Below are 21,549 nucleotides of genomic sequence, written 5' to 3'. Positions count from 1 at the left end.
AGAAATTTCTGAAATAATAGCTATAATTCAACGAATTGACGCAATGCCGAAAGAATTCACTGATCCACTAAAAACATTTGTTAGATAGTATCATATATGTAAGTTTGTAGTGTAGTATATTCAAAAATGTATGTTATGTATTGACAAAAAGATCGCTGTTGTAAAACATAGATGTTTGAAAATATCGATGTTTTTTGGTTCGATGGATCAATACCATCAATGTTTTAATTTTTTACATCAATGTTTTAAAACATCGATGTTCTGCCATCGATGTTGCACCTCTATATACAAGTAGTTTCGTTCAATACTCCCAGTCACAAAATTCAGATAAAATTTCACTGCAACTCAAAGCTCAGTGGCTTAGTGGCTTTTTGACCTTTGAACCTGAAGCGCGTTCGATTCCCTTGCTAAACACGACTTAACGTCACTTCAGTGGATTGATATAAAAAAAGTACCAAACGTGCTTAGGAGCTGAACGCACGCCTGCCACCAAATATGTGCCACTGAATTTAGTTTAGATTAAACATCAACTCAAAAAAAAGGAATATTATTTTTGACTTATTAATTATTAGTGGTACCCGCACGGCTTTGCCCGTAGTTGAAAATTAAAGGTCATTCGGTTCGCCTGTATATTTATAAATAATGGATAACGAATTTCGCGCCAATTTGCTATGTTTATTTGCTCAACAATGTTACGGTTCCACGTTACAAAAATTTCGTAATTAAAATCTTCCACGTTGAGATAATTTGCTCGGTAAAGTTTCCTTAAAATTGGAACAGAAAAGAACAAATCGTATTTTCAAAAAATCGCTTCAAGGTGCACACCCTCATGCTACATACTGACTTTGTACCAAATTTCATGATCATTGGCCGAACGGTCTAGGCGCTAAGCGCATCACAGATATCTAGACAGACAGAGATCCAGACAGACATTACGCTTTATTATTTAGTAAAAAGATAAATATATACAAAACATAATTGATATTTCTTTGACTGCAGACAGAGTTTTCAATCTGAAAATGTATTTATTTATTTATTTATTTATTTATTTTTAGCCGTTTTCTCTCCTTTGGTATTCTGTTTTATTCTCTTAGTTTTAATATACCTTAAGGTCGCCTAGGTTGTATTGTAGTTATGCTTTAGCCTCGTACGTGGATTTTAAGCCCGCTGCCTAAGGTTTCGTTCATTGGATTTTTTATTTCTAGGAAATCTTTAGCACCCTTGTCTCTTTAATATGTGGTATGCTAAATATGTCTTGAATGACTTTTTGGGCCGTGCCCTCTCAGCAAATATAACTCCGAGTGCAGTTTTCGCTACCGAGAGCCCAGTTCTCTTTATATAGAGGGAAACTAGTTGTCTAAATTATCTAGTACCACTGACACCCATGCCATAATGATATGAAAGATTGAATTTCCTTTTTGAGAATCGCTCTATATTTTAAAAAATCTTTGTTTTTTTCTTTCTTTCTTTCTTTTTTTTTTTTTAGAAGTCCGTTCGGAAACTTAAAAGAAAACACTGCTAAAGGGCTAGATCATCATTAAAAAATAGAGCAAGTGGTAATTCAACGAAAGTTTAGTGAAGGAAAGATTCGATTTAAAAAAATAGAATTAAAAATATAATAGGGGAAGGTTGACGTCAATGAACCACATAAAAGTCTTCGTTTTTTTTTAGAACGGAAATCCAACTCTAATTTCACGTTAGTTATAGAAACAATTTCTCAGTATATTTCTCCTTTAAAAATAATATTCACTTTCATGATAAATATACACAAAAAAGAATGAAAATAAAAAATAATATTTTAGCATGTGGTCCATTCATGGCTACCGGTTGCAATGGATGGACCATCGAGTTTCCATCGATGGACCACATTCTCAAATTAAAAAATCAATGCGTAACTTACGAATGTTTATAACAGATGATCAATAAACACTGCAAATAACAATAAGTGATAGAAAAATAGATATTTCTTCTAAAATGTTTTATTTTTGGATAAGAAGAACATAAAAAAACCACAGCACTCACACAACACACAGCTGTTGTCATCACATCTGGTTAAGCACTTGATATTTTCCGAACCTGTGCAACACTGTTCTTAACTAATATCTTTTCAACCTCTTTTGAACGGTTGAGAATTTTGTTAAATCGATTTTGAAAATTTTCGTTCAAAGTAAGACTGAAGTTGCTCTCTAAAGTGACAGAGAACATTTTTGACCATTTTATTACTGTAACCAAAAGCGTAAGTCTCAAACTACCAGAGAATATAGTACTAACAGACTTTTTGTCTTAATGAAATCTGTGGGACACGTTATTTTTCTCAGCCTCTTAAAAGGCCAATTCCGCAATTTTTCGGAAGTAATTCCAAAAACTTTTGTTCTAGTTTCAAAATATGATTCACTGATCATATTTCTATTTTGGAGGGCTTATCTGATAAATTTTGAATAAGTTGCTAAGGTAACAACAAACCGGTTTTATTTTCCATGCGACTTTTTAAAGTTGGTTTCAGGACTCTATGTTGCAGGCAAACTTCACTAAGGCCCATGCCACCATTTTTATAAGCTACTTTAGCACGTTACATGCTCTTAATTGTTCACTGGCCATATTTTACCATTTTTGGAATGTTTTCTTTTTGAACAGCAAAAGTATTTGAAATTGTATTATTATGATTTAAATTTTTAATTAATTTCTTAAAAAATTGCCTTGAAATTGTAATTAATTATGAAAATTTTCATTGCTTCCTGACATTATTTTTTTCATTGTCATATTTATTTTAAAACTATTGAGCAATTTTGAAAGATAATTGAGCTGAAGTTACAACAATATTTGAGATTTTCCTTGAATGAACCACTTTGTCAGGTGGTCCACACCTGAAGGTGGAAACACCTAGAGGTCAAATGATAGCATTTGCGTCATTTTGAATGTTCTCATTGCTGTTACTGCTGTGATGAATCACGATGAAACATGAAGTATGAGGAATTGTACTTGAAAAGGCACTCTGTTAAGTCAATGTTCACGTTTTATTGATCAGTGATATTCGAAGCATGTTATAACTAAATAAAAATCTCAGTAATTAATAAGACAATGGTAGAAATCTTTTCTGACCGATTAACAATAAGATTAAATAGTTTTAGCTACTTGACGACTCTGCAGTAGACAGCTTTGAGACAAAAGAAGGTACTAAAGCTGATTACACGTTTGCACAAATTGGTACGGGAAATATCTTCGCGGTCTAGTCATGGAACCGGTTCATTGACGGCAACCTTCCCTTATAAGCAAGGAAAAACAAATTCAAGTCTGAAACAGGATGATTAAAGTTTTAGAATTATAGGAGGAAGAGTTATAGTAGGAATAAGAATAACTCTCATTTCAAAATATGAAAAAAAAAGAGACAGAAGAGACAAAATTTTATTTTCTTGCGAAAAAAAAAAATCAAAGACTCATATAACTATTTGAAAACGTAGTACCTAAGTAGTAAAAGAGTACCTAAATATACCATAATAAACTTTGTGCATTTAATGTATTTTCTATTATTCTCAATGTTTCAAGGTTCATATATTTAGATAATATTTTCTAACACAATTAGACAATGCTTATGAACGGATCCTTCCTCCCTCTAAATTACGCAGCGGAATAATTCAAAATCCATCTACGTAGATGAGAAATGTTACTCATAAACTTTAACAACAATCATATGCCGTAGAATTTAAAATCGACTACCTTTCAAGGTGATATGATTTATTAAATGTTCCGACCATAGGCCATTAGCAGTAGGAAGAATAGGGAAACAGTTTCCCGATTCGCTGCTCACATTGTCTATATATGGCCCCACCAACATCAATTCCCATTCTGGAAGTTGTCTAAGCCCAAGAGAGCGCTTTTCACAAATAACTCATTCCAGCCTCCTTGTTCCATCATGCTCCATGTATTGTTCATTGAGAAAATAGGGAATGATGTTTGAATTTGTTTCTCTCTTTTGCTATAATCATGAGTTCTGATTAACTCAAACAATGAGCTCATTCAGTGGACTTCAAATAATTGTTTCTCCAAAGTGCAATAGAGCTAATGCGAAAATAACAAAATATTAGATAAATGTTTTTTTTCTTTTTTTTTTTAATTTGTTTTTTCAATTTAGGGCAATTACATGGTTTTCAAAACCATCCGAATTTAAAATTATTATTATTATTATTATTATCACTATCATAATTATTACATTATTGCTATCACCATCATAATTTTTGGACTAAAATTATTATTATTTTTATTACTATTATGATTATTATTCTCAATATTAGTAGTAGTAGTAGTAGTAGTAGTAGTATTTGTGTTTTTGAAAACTATCCAACGTCTAGCATTAGGTTTATGTGCATCGAAATTCCTTGTGCATGTGTTAAAAACCTAGCGCGTACAATGCAATAAATCTTCGTAAATTCAGACTTACATTGGGGCAATAGAAATACAGTTATTTTCAATTAAAATATGACTCATATTTTATCGATTGCCCATTTTATATCTATGTTTCAAAGTTTATTTTTGTGTTTACATTTTTCTTTAAAAACTTTCTTCATGAGCTTTGCCTTTTTCTCTCTCAATATACAGAAAGGTGGTTTAAAACGAAGTAACACTGAATATCGACACATTGCATACACGGAAAAAAAAATACTCTGAACAAGTGTCTCTGTATTACCTGCCATTAATAAACCTAACTTATATCTTTTATTTAGAGCACGGGCACTCGACAGTGCTAAACAACGTAAGAGACTTCTATCTCACACTGACTATAGTTGTTTAACCAGCGAGATACTGGCTACGAGATAGTTGCGCGCTACTTGGACGAACAAGAGAACGCGCAAGGGGTATGTTGCACCCCAGTTGAGAATTTCAATATTTTAATAAGGAAAAATTTATGTTTCACTGATTTTGTTATACTATCTTATGTTTAACATAATTATTACTTTGAACTGCGCAAAGCAACTTATTTAATGAGTTATTTTTGCCAAATTAATATCAAAACTTTACATTTATCTTACATAAATATCGTACAATAATTGATGCAATTAGCAAACATATCAGGAGAATGTTCATTGCAAATTTTTTAAAGCATTTCAAACTACAAGATTTTGTTTGTCTTTCTTACTATCACAGCAGCAACATAACATCACTTTTGTGACATCTTTTGTTTTCTTGGAATTTACTCCGAACTTGAAAAATTACGGCTCAAATTATCTTTATGTTTCATGCTTGACATCGCTTTCTTGTCCATATGGTTCTTGACAAATTGGACTACCAAGTCTTTAATGAATGGTCTCCTCTTTTTACATTTTATTTGAGGGTCTTTGATTGAGAGCAGCAAATTTCTGAAGTTGATTGTAGCTACATATAGAAGAGACAAATATTCCAACCGCGGCTATCTATTTGAAATCTTTGCTGTAGAATAAGTAGCAGACCAATAAATGCTCTCAATTCTTCTTTGCTGATATCATTGGCATTTCTTTTTCGAGTAAAATTGTATCTGATATTTCCAATGTAAGTATTAATAGTCTTCACTGTACAATTCAGGATGCCTTCGTCAAATAAAATTGACCACGATTTTGAAAGTATTGAAACTTTTTTTGCATGATTCGTATTTCTCAGAACTTTCTAAATAATGTTCTTTTTTCTGGTTTTTTACGATTGAACGTTTTTTTCTTTTTTTTCATACCTTTTGTTTGACCACCTGTTCCGATGAACAAGACTCATTTTTACGACCAATAATTTCGTTATCTTCAGATAAATCCTCAGTTTCGCAATCAAAATTATGGCGACTATAACGTATCACTATTATCAGGCTCCTCGTCAAATTTAATTACTGATTCATAATTAGTGGAAACTTCATCCAAAAGCCTTTACAAGTGTCTCATATCCTCATCATACGTCAGATAGGACGATATTTTCGACTAAACTGAAAGAATCACAAGGACGCGCAAGGAGTGCTTTACACCCCATATAAGGAAATCCGGGAAACCACTTCAGAAATATACACATTAAACATACCCCCCTCCCTACCTTAGCAAGTGACTTTTAAACCAGCTACACCGGATTTCATCCATTTTCAATTACGGGAACTTGTAAATTTCGAGCAATAAAGTTATGTGGGGTGTTAAACACCCCCTTGCCCGTCTTCGCGGGTTAATCGAAGGCTTTCTCAGTTTCACTCATCCTATAGTCCTCATATACTTTTTTACATCAACAATCTATTACTCAACGAAGCCATCCAATAATAATTCAAAAATAATAAAAAATACATTTAACACTAAAATATTACGATAAATTGGATTCCAAATTGTTAACCTGAAAATCAAAACAGTACAGTCATTCAGATCAACTTTGTGCCATTTAAAAAATATATATTTTAAACATTAAATTTAAGAAAATATTTAAATTGTACATTATAACATTCTTACGACAGGTTATGCAAAAAAAAAAAATCACATTTTTATTCTAAAAAAATAAGTTCTCTCATTATACTCGCGACAATAGATTACGTAAGAAAATATTACTCTTACGTTACAAAATACATACTACGAAAACTCCCTATTATATAATATTTTCAAATGTAAATGCAAAAATATAAAAAAAATTTGGATAGTAGTAGTAAAATGTTCCTAATTTGCAGATGAAATTTCAATTGCAACCACTTACTCCACAACAAAGTTATTATGTTTTAATCACTATAAAAATGAAAGTTAAACACTTTAAAAGAACACAAGAAGCGTAACTAAATCGCACTAAAAAATAAATAAATAGTGAAATAAAATAAATTAAAATAATTTAAAATAAGATTTAAAAAATTGTACCTCATTCTTTTGTGTAAAACACAAAGCGTATTATAGCCCAGTCAATAAAGGTTTCGTGTCGCAACTAATTTAGGGAAAGCTAAATTTTTGCAGGTTGTTAGTACATAAGGTATACACTAAAAAAATACAAAGTCGCGACCCCCACCCCTCTTGCTTTCTCCCCCACCCCCTCCGAAACATTGCAAGAGCAGTACTATGATTATACGCTTTTTGTGTCGCAAATAATTAGGGGAATTTTGGCAGGATGTTAGTACATAATGTATTCTTTAAAAAAGTACAAAGTCCCGACCCCCACCACTCTTTCTCCCCCTCCCTCACCCCCTCTGAAACACTGCAATAACAGTACTATGATGGTACGCTTTTCGTGTCGCAGCTAATTAAGAGAAAGCTGAGTTTTGGTATGATGTTAGTACGTAATGTATTCTTTAAAAAATACAAAGCCCCGTTCCTTACCCCTCTTGCTTTCCTTCCCACCCCCTCCGAAGTATTGCAAGAGCAGTACTATGATTATACGCTTTTCGTGTCGCAACTAATTTGGGGAAAGCGGATGTTTTTCAAGATGTTAATACAAAAAGCATACACTAAAACAAGTCAAAGTCCCGACCTGCACCCCTCTTTCTCCCCCCCCCCCTCCGAAACATTGCAAGAGCAGTACTATGATTGTACGCTTTTCGTATCCCAACTAAATAGGGGAAAGCTGATTTTTTTTTTCAAGATGTTAGTATACTAAGTATACAATAAAAAACACTAAGTCCCTACCCCCTACTGCTTCCCCCCCACCACCCCGTCCGAAACATTGCAATAGCAGCATTATGATTATACGCTTACAGCTCGAAAACTAATGATGATACCGGAGTATTCCTTTTTTATTTCACTTCTTACAATATTATAAACCAGTGGTGCCCAACCTACATCACACTTGTCACATCCGGCCCATGAAACTGATCAGTGTGAACCGTTGTTTTGCGAAATGTTACAACTCGAGGACTATGTAGCAACTGGTTTCTGAAAAACAGGTTGTATTTAACAAAAAAAAAAAAAAAAAAGGCATCAAGTTATTATAACTACAATTTTTCTTTTATAAGGGGTCACTTAACAGTTTGTGGATTGGTCTGAAATATTGTTACAATGCATTCTGCAGCAGTGTCCACACATAGAAGTACAATCAAACCAATTTTACGACAGCTACAGTTTGTAACACAATGTTTTACAGTTGCAAGATAATAGTAGAAGAATTTCACTTGGAGCAGAGAGGTAATTTTCATGATCTTAGGAAACAGTCTGTTGCTTGAAATATATTTCCGAACCCAATCTTCTGCTGGAAGTTTAAAACCTAACCAAGTTTGAATAAAAGTTTGTAAAAAGCAATAAATTACAAAAATGTCCCTAAAGTCCACTTTTGATTTATCAAAACTTCCACCAACTTCAGACGTCACTTGTCAACATCTTTTTAAGGTTTCCACCAGAGTTTTTAGGGTCAACACCAGATTCAAACTCGGTTAGGTTTTAAACTTCCCCCAGAAGAGTGGGGTTGGCATTATCTTCATGCAACAGACTGATCCCTAAGTTCATGAAGATTACCTCTGCTTTAAGTGAAATTCTCCAACTAGTATCTTGCAATTGAAAAGATCATGTGTTTCAAACAGTATCTGTCGTAAAGCTAGGTTCGATTGCACGTCTATGTGTGGACACTGTAGTGGAATGCACTGTAACAATATTTCAGACCAAACCAACGAAATATTAAAAGATGGCCCCTTATATAAGACTTAAAAATAAAAACCAAAAGTAATATTAAACGTTAATAATATCCGCTGCGAGAAAATAATTCAGTTCAAATATACTATTCCAGATTTATTTAAAGCTTAAATAGTTAGCCTAGCTTTAACATTATTTTGTAGACTATAGCCGACACAAACGAATTATAAACTTTTGTAACAAATAATTCCGTTATGGTAGTAAATACTTTAAGTGAACATCGTTACATTGTTGATCCATTTCAAGAAAATGACTATTATCATATTATTAGCTATAAATTTTGTTCAAACATTTCTTTCCAAGACTTAATGATGAAAGCTATTAATTTGTTGAAGTTACTTTTTGGTTTTGTTGTGAGATTTCTGCATATGATTTAGTTGGTAAAATGGTGAAACTAACCTATCTACATAAAAAGTTTATATTTCATAATTTGTGTATAACAGTGGTCCCCAACAATGTTTTCAGAAACTAATTTTTAAATATTTGGTTAACAATTTGTAATATTGCCATTAATCGTGCTCGTCAAGTTGTAACATTTCACAAAACAACATGCAACACGGATCAGCTTTGCGGGCCGGATACGACACCTGGGCCTTAGGTGGGGCACTACTGGTTTATAATATTGTTAGGAGTGAAATAAAAAAAAACACCCCGGTAACATCATAATTTTTCAATCTGTACGCGTATAATCATAGTACTAAACTGATCAGTGTGCGATGTTTGGGAAGGGGGGGGGGGGCAGCAAGAGGGGTTGGGGTCGGGATTGTCTAGGTTTTAGTGATTTAGTGAACACTTTATATACTAACATCGTGCAAAAATTTAGCTTTCTCTTAATTAGCTGCGAAAAGAAAAGCGAATAATCATAGTATTGCTCTTCATGGTCTAAGTGTTTCGGAGGGGGTTGGGGTTAGAAGCAAGAGGTGTAGGGGTCGTGACTTTGTGTTTTTTAGTGTTTTCCTTATTTACTAACGTTCTGCAAAAATTCAGCTTTCCCCTAATTAGTTTCCACACAAAAATCGTATAATCAAAGTACTGCTATTGCAATGTTTCTGAGGGGTGGGGGGGAGAGCAAGAGGGGTGGAGATCAGGACTTTGTGCCTTTTTAGTGTATACACTATGTACTAACATCCTGCCAAAATTCAGCTTTTCCCTACGTAGTTGCGACACGAAAAACGTATAATCATAATACTGCTCTTGCAATATTTCGGAGGGGGGTGGGGGAGAAAGCAAGAGGGGTGGGGTGTCGGGACTTTGTATCTTTTTAGTGTATACTTTATTAGCTAACATCCTGCAAAAATTCAGCTTTCCCTAAATTAGTTGCGACAAAGCCTATTTTATTTTCTTCATTGACTGGGCTATTATTTCCCTTTCAAGTCAGATTGTCTTAAAAATCAGTCCGATACTTGATAGCTTTTGCTTTTTAGTAAAAAACAAGAAGTCCCGTCAAGAAATAAACGAGCCTACTCTCCCGTGTACCAATATCGACTTTCTAGTATCTGATCAAGATTTTCAAAATAAGCTAAAATCGCTAGCTATTTCAAACAAAATGTTTAAGACCACTAATTTGAGAGAATGTCACGCTTGTGATTCATATCATCTCAGGTTTTCCCCAAAAAATTACAAATTCTTACTCATCTTGTTAAAAGCCCAAATCCAGAATTTGTTGTTCTGAAGTTGAGTTATTCAGTTTTTATGGGCCCCTAAAGGTCAACGCGCGGTAGCAAAAATTGAGCGGATTTTTAAGACATGGAAATTGCTGTGAGCCACAATTTTTGCTGAGAGACAACAATTTGACTCCAAATTCTTTTTATATATGAACAATAGAAGGTTCAAACTTTATAAAATGAATGCTAAATTTGTGGCAAGTTGTTGCCGCAAGGTCAATGAAGGTCACAAAAAATGGCATTTTGACGTTTTTTAGCATATTTGAGGTACAAAAACAGATTGCACCTGTGGTTACTTCCAGTACCACGATTGCTAAATTCAGTTGAATATTATTATTCAATTTATTTATATTTATTATTCAGTTAATTATATTTATTATTCAGTTGAATATTCAACTGAATAATAAAGTTCCCAGAATAGCTTTGTATGATAAACGTCAGGATTTTTATTTTAAAGTGCATTCTTTAATTCATTTTCACAGTTGTGTCAGTAGAAAAGTGTTCAAAAATATATCATTTCACAAATTATTCAGTTAATTATATTTATTATTCAGTTGAATATTCAACTGAATAATAAAGTTCCCAGAATAGCTTTGTATGATAAACGTCAGGATTTTTATTTTAAAGTGTATTCTTTAATTCATTTTCACAGTTGTGTCAGTAGAAAAGTGTTCAAAAATATATCATTTCACAAATTATTAGATATGAAAAAATATGCAATATTAAAACAAATCTGAAAACAGCGATTCGAAATTTAACTGCTACCCTAACTGAAAACCAATATCCGGAGCATCTTACGAAGCATTTCATTTGCAGTCTTGTGGAGGACTAGCGATAGTCAATTGTCAGTTCCTTAATTTTTCTGTTCCATGAGTTTGCTGGTTGCCCGTTCTTTCTTTTGATTTTGAGTTCAAGTATGAATTTTGTTTCTCTTGTGGTTTAAATGTTGTTCTATTTTCTTTATATAAATCTTGTAGCTTAAATATTGTTCTATTTTCTTTAGATAAAACTTGTATTTTTCGTTTTAAAAGGTTCAATGTTTGTATTTCATGTCATGCTGATATTCTGGACTTTCAGTAACCACTTGCTTGTTTTGTAAGATGTCGGGGACTAGTGCTGCTTTTTTAGGCAAATTTCGCCAGCAGCACTCACGAAACATCTCATGGTTTTTCCCTACCCTTGGGGAGTACCCCCTGATGAGGCCCCAGGGTATTTTGGGATTTTTTATTTTTTTCCTTTTTTTCCCTTCTTTTAAAAGATTTTTTCGTTCTTGTTCAATCCTTATATTGCTATCAAATGTGTTGTCTACCAGTATCATAGAGCAGCCTGTGGCGCCTATTGAATTGAGTAATGAAGTTCATTTTGGTTGAGTTGTCCAGATTATAAATACAATATATGATAGTGTTTATATATATATATATATATATATATATATATATATATGTATTCGTAATCAAGTATTTTAGCTAATGATTTTAAGCTGTAATTTTTACTTTTAACTGAACTAATACGATGAAAGTAACTCATTTTTCAGAAAGGCAAGACAAACATGCTTTAGTTCTAAAGAATGTAAAAATATTTAATCGTGAAAAAAAATAACCCTGTAAAAATTTAATGCACAAAACGTAATATTTTGAGGATACATTTATAAACAGTAGTGCCTGTACATTTCTCAAGAATATTAGATATTTTTCATAGAAGAAAATGTCACATCATAAAAAAAGTACTCAATAAGGAATTCTTTTCAAAGAGAAATGTCAAAAATTCTTACATTCTGAAAAATCACACATGTTTGTGAAACAGCAACTGAAATTATGCAGATGACTTCCAGACAAACACATAACAAAGAAGCGACAAAAATTGTGTTTTCCATTTCTTGGCAAAACTCAGCTATTCGATTTAGACGAGTGTCTTATGCGTGCGTTAAATTTTAAGATTCACTGCCATCCATTTATTTTATGTGACTTGAAAGGTTGTCTTAACAGCCGGATGAAAATCGACAAATCAGACTGCACTTAAAGAGATTAACTCCAAAGATGGAAACAGTATTACTTTATCACTTGCGTGCTACCATCTTTGAAAGAACAAAACGTAATTTATGGAAGTCTGGAAAGCCAGGCGATCTATTTTAGTTTTCTCTGACACTTTTTTACTCAGGTTCAATGCAATTTAGAGGCATTTAATAACATGTTTTGAAGCTTGAAAGACTTTGGATACAAACTGTCGTTTATGGTTTGTTTCTTTATTTTCTCTATAGAAGTTTTGAATGTGGGATTATATATTAATCGGGAAGTGTTGCACCAGATGCAATAAGCGTTCTTTTAAGCAATAGATGCATCTTGTTTTGAAAAGGATCAAACGAAAATATTGTTTTGAAAATATGGATGATATTAGGTGCAGCATTGAAAACAAATAATACGATTTGTTCAATATGCGAGAATAAATGGTATAAAATAACCATTTTGGAACCCTGCTTACGTTTGTGCAACGACCACATACAGTCGAATCTCGTTGACTCGAAGCTTATAAAACTCGAATATTTTTTTATCTCGAATTTTAATCGGGCCCCAAACTTTTGAGACTATTGTGAAAACGTCCCATAAATCGAACTACCAATAACTCGAATGTTTTAGCCGGTCCCTTGGGACTTCGAGCCATTGAGAGTTGACTGTATTTCTGTAGTTTAAGAGCAAATGTTTGAATTCCATACATAGGCCATATAATACTTAAATGCAAGCATTAAGTGAACTCATAGCAATTATTTTCTTTATTTTCATAAACCGTACTCACGACGGTAATTCGTTTTTATTTTTCTTTCTTACTTTTAAGTTTACGGGAAAGAAAGCTAAATACACACTTCTTGCAAGAAAATGACGCAATATGCGTAAACTTGTTTCATTAATACTATTAGATATCATAATGACCAACCGATTTAAAATATTTTAGAAAGTCCTCTTAAAGTCTAAAAGAACAACATACGCCTACTATAGCACATTTGCTATAAAAGCTCTTAAAACAGCCTTTAGTAGAGGTAAATCCTAAGGAAAGTAGTCCCTCGACATTTCCAGATAATAGTAGGAGGGGGATACTCCTCCTCTCCCTTCGTACCACGCACATATCCCACGAGGAATTCTCCAATATGACAGCGATATCCGAACGGCCAAAGTGTTCACTGCCCGTGAGATCGATTTGAGAAAAGAATTCTGTTGGACAAAAGAAGAGGAAGACGAATTGCATACATCCCATTCAACTCGGATGCATATTCACGCCACACAGGGTTAACGTACCTCTTTAGAGAAGTCGATCTCTCTAGATGGGGTAGGGTGGACTTTTCTTTTTCTTGTCTTTGATTTGAAGTATTTTATTGGTGTGGTGTCGTTACAAAAGAATTGAACGATGAAGTTCTCCCGTTAAATTTTTACAGCAACGTTTAAGTGGATTAGAAAATTGATGAAATTGAGGCAGGGCGAAGAGTCATTAGCAAGTTGGCCATGTAGGCAGAGACAGATTTAGATACGAAGCTTAAAAAAAAACATTTCTACTTTTGTTATAATTTTGATACATTTTTTTTTTAAATAGAGAAAAAAAAGATGGTTTATTTTCAAGTTGTTAACTGAATCACTCATACAAGAGTCCAGAGACTATTTTAAAGAAATGAGTACTTGACCGTGTTATGTTTTTAAAAAGTAACATTTTGAAGGAAATAAAAACAGGGGAGGATGAAAAAATAAAAAAGCAAATCTCGAAAACATGCAAAATTTTCCTCTACGTAAATAGTATGTCTGTTGAAATTTTTACTTAAGTCATTTGATTTATGCAATATATTGAGTTGTTTACTTTTTTTTCAATTCTGAAAATAATCTCTATGCCGTCGTAATTGTTGTATATAGTTTTATTTATTTTTTAGTAAAGATTTAAACGTACGTTTAAGGAAACATACATATATAAACATAACTAAATAAATAAATAAATTAATAAATAATTGTATAAATAAAAACCAAGTCATCCAAACTTGACCATTATCTTTTTTTTTTTTTCATGCCAAGCAGCATTAAATTGTTACAACATAGAGTTTTTTTTTAATACCATTTTTTTTCGGTTGAATGAGCAGCTTTGGTAATAATATGTATGAAAACAGAATATAATACTACATACATGTTCTTGAATGTTATTATTTCGTCTTTCAGGCCTTAGATTCTTGATATTTCTTATTTATTATGCATTTTTATTTTATTGCTTAGAAAAATCAATTGAGGCAGTGAGAAGCAAAGCGATGTAAGTGGTTATTTTCAAGTTTTGAGATAACTCGTTTAAAGATAACTTCCTAATTAGGCTTTCGTTGAATTACTTTTCTAAATCATGCTGTAGAGAAGCATCTACCAGGACTACTAGTACTATCTCTTGCCCCAGGACAGAGGAGAGGTTCCCCTACTATTTGTACTGGTTATCTCAAATTTTTAATTTTGCCACTTGCAGCCCTTTGCTTCTCACTGCCTCAATTACTCTTTGCATCATTTAAAGACATTTAAAACCATCAAAATAAGTTTTCCATGCACATACTTCTGAGTACTTGACCTGAAGAATTTTGAGTTGCGGTTATAACTGTTAGTTATAGTAATTTTCTATCGCACTTATAGTAGTGAGACAAATATGCAAATAATCAAAATAGGTCAAAAAAAATTTTAAAAATAAGAAGCTTATTCAGTATCTAATGTCCCCACCTCGTGCAGCTATACATACTTCAATTTGGAGAGACATGTTGGCTAACAGTTCATTGTTGGTTTCTTGAAGTCACCTCTGCAAAGCTACATTCAATATTGTGCGCATATTATCATTAGTTTCTGCCAAGGTTCCTCGATTCATGTCACGTTCAAAGATCCTACAGGTGCTCGATGGAACTCAGATATGGAGAGGAGGCCGCAATGGGAATGATTTTAAAACCGGCCAAGATGTTACCAGTAGGCTCAGAAACATGTTAGATGCAGCATTCAACAGAGACAAAACAGGTTCCACAACCGCTATCCGCTCGTAGTAATCCGCTGTCAAACTGCCGTCAATGTCTACCAGCTGCTCAACTATGTCTTCATTTCGTACTCATTATGCCAATGGATTTTAGATCATCCAACAGTATTTTGGATTGCCCAAGAGTCATTAATATAATTACACAAAAAAAAATACAGAAAATAATAATAACTTTAATTATTTTCTGACCCACTAGTTTTCTCCTTCAAGAACTGCAGCTAGGTTGTTGCTAACTCCTTGCTCCTAGAATTTAGATTTTCATGCATTTTATGCTTTTATGTTTCTTGCTCAATTTCAAATTAAATATGTTTTCAATTTAGAAATTGAAATTACCTTTTATATATTCTCTGCAACTGTTTGTTACGTTATTACCGCGCAAAATTTCTACTCACGTGATTTATATGTACAGAAACGACATTATATTAGTTTTAATTAAAATGGTAGTAAGTCATTCTTAAAAAGTGTAATTTTCTGTCACACGCCTTTTACAGTAAAAATTTTAAAAGAACAATTCATTTAACAATGTTTTTAAATTTCACAAAAAAGTTATCTTTTTTAATCTGCCAACAATTTTTTAAAAATAATTTTTATATTAATATATTTTTGGCTCAGAGCATGTGAGTTATCGCCTCCATGGCATGTCACAAACCTGGTGTGACTGTTTATCTTGCTTAATAACGTGTTTAATTAAAAGTATATATATATTTATTTATTATTCCTTTCACAAACGTCTCAAATTCTAGTTGTTTAAGAATATTTATTTTTTAAATATTGTTCTTTAGTTCGTTTTAGTAAGATAAGGAACTATGCCACACAATAAATTTTCCCTTTCGTTTCCAAAACACAAAATGTCATTTCGCATTAACAGGTGGCATTAATGACAACATATTTTATTTTCCATAATACAAGGGAATATTTATTTTCAGCCATAAGGAAGTTGTGAGATTTTCGTTGAAAACAAGAAGATAGATTTTGCTTTAAAAGCTCAGTGTGGTTATTGTGAATTCTCACCTCCGTGAACTTGAATTTCAAGGATTTAAATTAATGCAAAAAAAAGAGAAGTGAACATGTTTTCACATGGTTTACATGAGCAGAATGTAGCAACGAAGAAAAAAATATTTCATTGAAAAAGGTATCAGTTGGGCCTATATTAATGAAAAATTCCTCACCTCCGTGATTGACCTTATCAATATCATTTTTTTCTGAGGTCAAAATACATAATGGAAGGGAAATACATCAATTTTAGTTAAGCTACCAAAATTATAAGTTGCCAGTTTATTCTCAAATTTACTAATTTATAAATATATTATTATACTGTTTTTAACGCACATTTAAACTAAAAGGATAACTAAAAATTAAGCCGTACTTTAATTCAGAGAACTCATAATTAAATTCACACTAATTATTAAAACAGCTCGTTGTTTGCCCAATTTCCAAAACTACTACTTTGATATTACATTGACCTCGATTTTCAAACACTAAACTTTTTTTTTTCTTTTTTTTTATTTCCATTTTTTATTTTTTCTTATTTATGAGTAAAATAATTGAAATTTAGCTTAGCCTTTGTTTATGATTACTTCTTGCGGTTTCTTTCTTAATGAATGAAAAAAAAAAAAAGAAAACAAAAGGTTTCGAAATTGAAAAATATTTTCGTTCAAAAATTACACTTTCTGAAGAATGACCGTAGTACTTTTTTATAGCAAGTTTTTCTTTCTTTCGTTTTTATTTTTTAATGCGGAACAATTTCAGGTATTTTATTGGATTTTTAATTTAGAAAAATGTTTTGATTTATCACATATTTTTGGACGGTTTTATGGCCAATATGTATAAAAGACAAACGTTCACTTATTGCTTCAATGGAGCAGTTTGATATAGCGTATGTTCTTGTATAGAAGCCGACTGGTTAATTTTTCAAAATCATTTAAGTTCTCGGTGGTTTTTGTTTCTGGGGGACTATTTTCAATGTTTTTTGACATAAAAGTCAAAGTTGTGATTATTTTTTTGGAGTAGATATTCAGGAAAAAAAATCACGTAAGTGACCTGAACAATCAAAAATACAATAGAAATCGGTTACTCCATGCTGAGGTCGAACTTAGATCCCTAAGCAATATTCGTAAATGCTCAACAACATCGTTTAAAGGATTCTATAAGTTCTTAAGGTTAAAAAATTACTAAAGGCATCGTCTCCATCAAATTATATTATCAGCCTAGAAAATAAATTTGATCCCTACATATTTACTCATACCCATAGCTCCCGCAAAGAATTCCCAATATTACTGCGAAATGTGAAAGAGCAGCGTGTGTGAACGTGATGAGATCGATTTTCGGGGAAGAATTTTGGTGGAGAAAAGAAAGGAAGACGAATGGCATGCTTCTCATCCATCTTAGCTGCACGGTAATCTTCTCGCAACATTGACCAACGCACCTCACCTTTTTTTAACGAAATTTCAGCTTAAAGTCAAATGGTGCTATTTTAAAATATTTTTGAAAGCATTTATTTCAGTAAGACGTAAAAATAGAACAGCCTCTTTGGTAATAGATTTAACTAGGTCCGAACGCTGAAATATTCTGTCTGAAAACCACAAAGTTTGAAGCGTTATTGGCACTGTAACATACTTACTGGTATTGAAAATGAACGTTTATGCAGTCAAAAGTCTCAACCATAGTATGTTGTATACTTCACCAAATAGTATTCAAAAATATATATTTTATACATTACAAATTATTGAAAGAGCATTAAAAAACAAAAAAAAAAAGAAAAAAGAAATGAAAAAAAAAAACGGATGCGATTTTTTTTTTTTTTTTTTTTTGTACTAAATAATTTCAAGGTTAATTCAACTTTTTGACGATCGGACGTTTCATAAAATTTGGTGTCATATTTTGAAATCGCAAAATTGCTTTCCTGGTAACTTACCAAAAGACTAATGAAGAAGCGCGTATGTATATAACATATTTATATTCAATAAACTATTTTATAAATTATACTGTGTATGTTTACATTGCAAAAATTTCAGACTTTTATATACGGACATTAACAAAAAATTCAAGCCATTTTGGATAAATTGCTTTTTTTTATTTGTCAAAAGAAACACATAAAATTGGGTAAATATTGGGTGAATTGGAAGCAATAACCTTATCCTAAGTACTCGTTGGGTATCGCTAGATTAGGAATACTTATGTGTCATGGAACTAGGACGGGATAATTCCAAGAGTTACGGATAAAAGTAGACGTCAAACTCATATTCGTTTGATGTACTAATAAATAAGATTGCCGTAAAGATTGTGAGGTAAGTTATTGAGGATTTCACGGATCTGATATGGCTTCTTGAGAACACAAATCCTTGAAAATGTCAGTGCTGCAACAATCGATTTAGGTCAGATGACGAGGTTCAGCATGAAAATTAGAGTCAAAAAGGTTTCTTTGAAAATGTAAGAAATTTAATGGCACTAAATGTAATTTTGAGGGTACAAGGAGAAGGGGAAGACCAGCAACAAGGTGGCTGGATAATGTTGAGAATAACCTTAAAATTTTGGGAGTGAACAGGTGGAAAAACCTGGCAACGTGTCGTACCGCCTGGAGGAAGCAGACGGAGAAAGCCTTGGCCTGCACCAGGCTGTTGTGCTGATGAAGAAGAAGAAATGTAATTTTCCCTATTTCTTACCACTTCTGCCAAAGATATATATTATATGATAATTGCTAATACTATCTAATTTTGGCTTGTATTTGTTTGAATTGTTACAACCTTTCAGTCCTTTGTTTTTGCCTTTGTAGATGTATCTACAATGTTTAAACTTATTCATCGGATAAGAAAAAGCAGTATAATCATTGTTTGTTACTTAATAAAACGAAAAATAAATAATTGTGCATTATGGAACTTTTAGACTTTTCAATGTAAGACCTTATGAAAATGCTTATTCAATCATTTGGTAAACAGTCTTATAGCATAGTGAATACTGAGCCTCATACTCAGAAAAGGGGGGTATTTTCCCGATTTAAAAAATGTTTTTCCTTTAATCTTTTCTACTGTAATGTAAAGAATTGCTCTTCTATGTAGTTTCAGCTTAACCTTCTTCTTTTTGCAGTCAGATAGCAGTCAAATTGTTGAATATTGTCGACTGCACACCGGTCAAAGAGTAGGATTTGCTCAAAAAAAAAAAAAAAAAAAAAAAAAAACTTTTAACATTTCGGCTTGTAGAGATAAATTTGCAGAACATTATTATGCATTCCGTTTATAATTACTCATTATAGAAAATGTTTAGGTCATGTGAAATCCTTAGAGAATGATTTAAAATAATCCACTCAAAAAATAGGAAAGAGTCACACTGACCGCTCAGTCTTTCTAGGTGCATGACAGTTATGAAATGAATTGCAGTATTTTCAATGACGTCTGGTTATTTTCGCAGCATTTAAAGAAGACTACGTGCCCTAAAACAAAATGGAATTATTTATTGAACTCTACCTTTGCATGTAAAACGAGTAAAAACTGTATCATGCTGTCAAAGAAAAGATCTATAAATGGGGAAAAAAATGTTCGCTCCCGTTTTTTTAAATTTTTAATTGAAAAAAGTCAGTGTACTCAAATTATTGATGTAAAAGAACAATTACCTCACTAAAACTAAATATTACTATAATAAATGCTATTGAAGTTCCTAGGGCTGTTTTCTGAATATTTGTTATTGTTTTGAGTTGTATTTTTAATTTAGAAAATATTTGGTTTTATTTTTCATGTATCATTTTTTTATAATCCCAGGGTGTTTTCACCTAACATTTTTTTGAAATATTACATTTTCAATTCGTTTTCTATCAAGATATTTCTTCAAAAAAAATCCTGATTTAAGCACAATTACTTCGTTCTAACTTAAAATTAAACATAATTGAGTTTAAGGATTTATTAAGAAATGACCACTGATAAGTTTCAAAGCGGTTTTAGTGAAAACATTAAACAAGAAGCATTCTGCAAGAAAATTCTCGTCAAAAAGACAATAAGAGAAATATTTTTCTTCTCATTCTCAAAAGAAAGGCCAAGCATGTGGTGACCTTATGTTACTTTGCTGAAAGACTTGCCAAAATGATTTATGATAGTTTAAACAAACCATAGAGGACATCTTCTCTAAAGTTTTGTGAGCAGTACCACTATATTTTTTTTTCCTTTCTCGCAATGCATTTTCACTTCTTTAATAATTGTGTTTATAAGTTTGTTTTGTCTTAAATGAAACTTAGCTGTGTTTCCACTTATAAAAGGTTTAGATTCCCCTTCTTATTTGTGAGAAAAAACGAAATGATACAGATAACAAATGATATTATTCAAGGGGCAACTTTGCATTTTATGGTATCAATTGGTACATTCAAGTAATAAAAAAAATCAATACGGTGGGAAATTTAAACATATTCTTCGCCTTATATCCACTGGTGTTCAATATCCTTTTTTCACACAATATTACTTTTCCTTAATGCAAAGATCTTTTTCACATTATTAAAACAATAATAATAAGAATAAATTGCAGTTCTGCTGATAATATCTTGGCTGCCAGGTATAACCTGCCAGTTCAGATTCGGCAGAAGTATTTTACGGCTCTGCTAATATGGGCATCATTGAAACAAAAAAAAAAATAAAACGAAAATAATTCCAGTATTTTTTAATTATTGTTATTATTTTACGTTACCAACTCTTGAAGTAAAAAAATATAGTAAGAACAACATAAGTAAGAACAAATTTCTGACTAGTTTTCGAGTTCCTTAGTTTATAATTGTAGTAGATATGTAAAAATATAAAAATGTTGATTGTTCTTTTTCTATTTCCAGTTAAAGATGATGTAATTTTCAGCAATAAGGATCATCAAATGTCGATCTATGGTAGATTAATTAATATATCCTCTATTTTTGATCAGGATATCACGAAATGACGTCTAACTTTCAAATAATGATTAATAAAGTTAATAAAGATAATAAAGTTTAACCAGAATGAAATAAATCCACTTCTTGTCTACCATGTTTAATTTTCTAGACTATATCATTGTTGCAGGAGGCTTATTTATCCATTTTTCACGATGTATGTTTTAACAACCAATGTATTGATTACTTTGCAAACAATATATACCTTTTTTCATGAAATACATGAAATTTACTTTTCTACTAGTCAGATACTTTTAAATTACCTTCCTATCCTAATGTTTACTTGAATTTTTATTTCAACCAGCCCTGAAGTAGTTTTGAATAGGCTTTTGTGACGTCCATGTATGGAAAACCATGTATTGGTCATAAAAGTCTACTTTGACCA

General features: G+C 32.0%; 1 long non-coding RNA gene across 1 annotated transcript in view; it reads right to left on the bottom strand.

Annotated features, from left to right (window-relative positions):
- LOC129217102 (uncharacterized) overlaps window positions 1–21,549 on the bottom strand; it is a 164,812-nt gene that overhangs the window by 30,324 nt on the left and 112,939 nt on the right. The window lies entirely within an intron of this gene.

The sequence above is a fragment of the Uloborus diversus genome, chromosome 2, assembly GCF_026930045.1.
Source record: "Uloborus diversus isolate 005 chromosome 2, Udiv.v.3.1, whole genome shotgun sequence".
Lineage (NCBI taxonomy): Eukaryota > Metazoa > Arthropoda > Arachnida > Araneae > Uloboridae > Uloborus > Uloborus diversus.
Note: the sequence above shows the minus strand (reverse complement) of the source record. Positions and strands in the feature narration are given on the sequence as shown.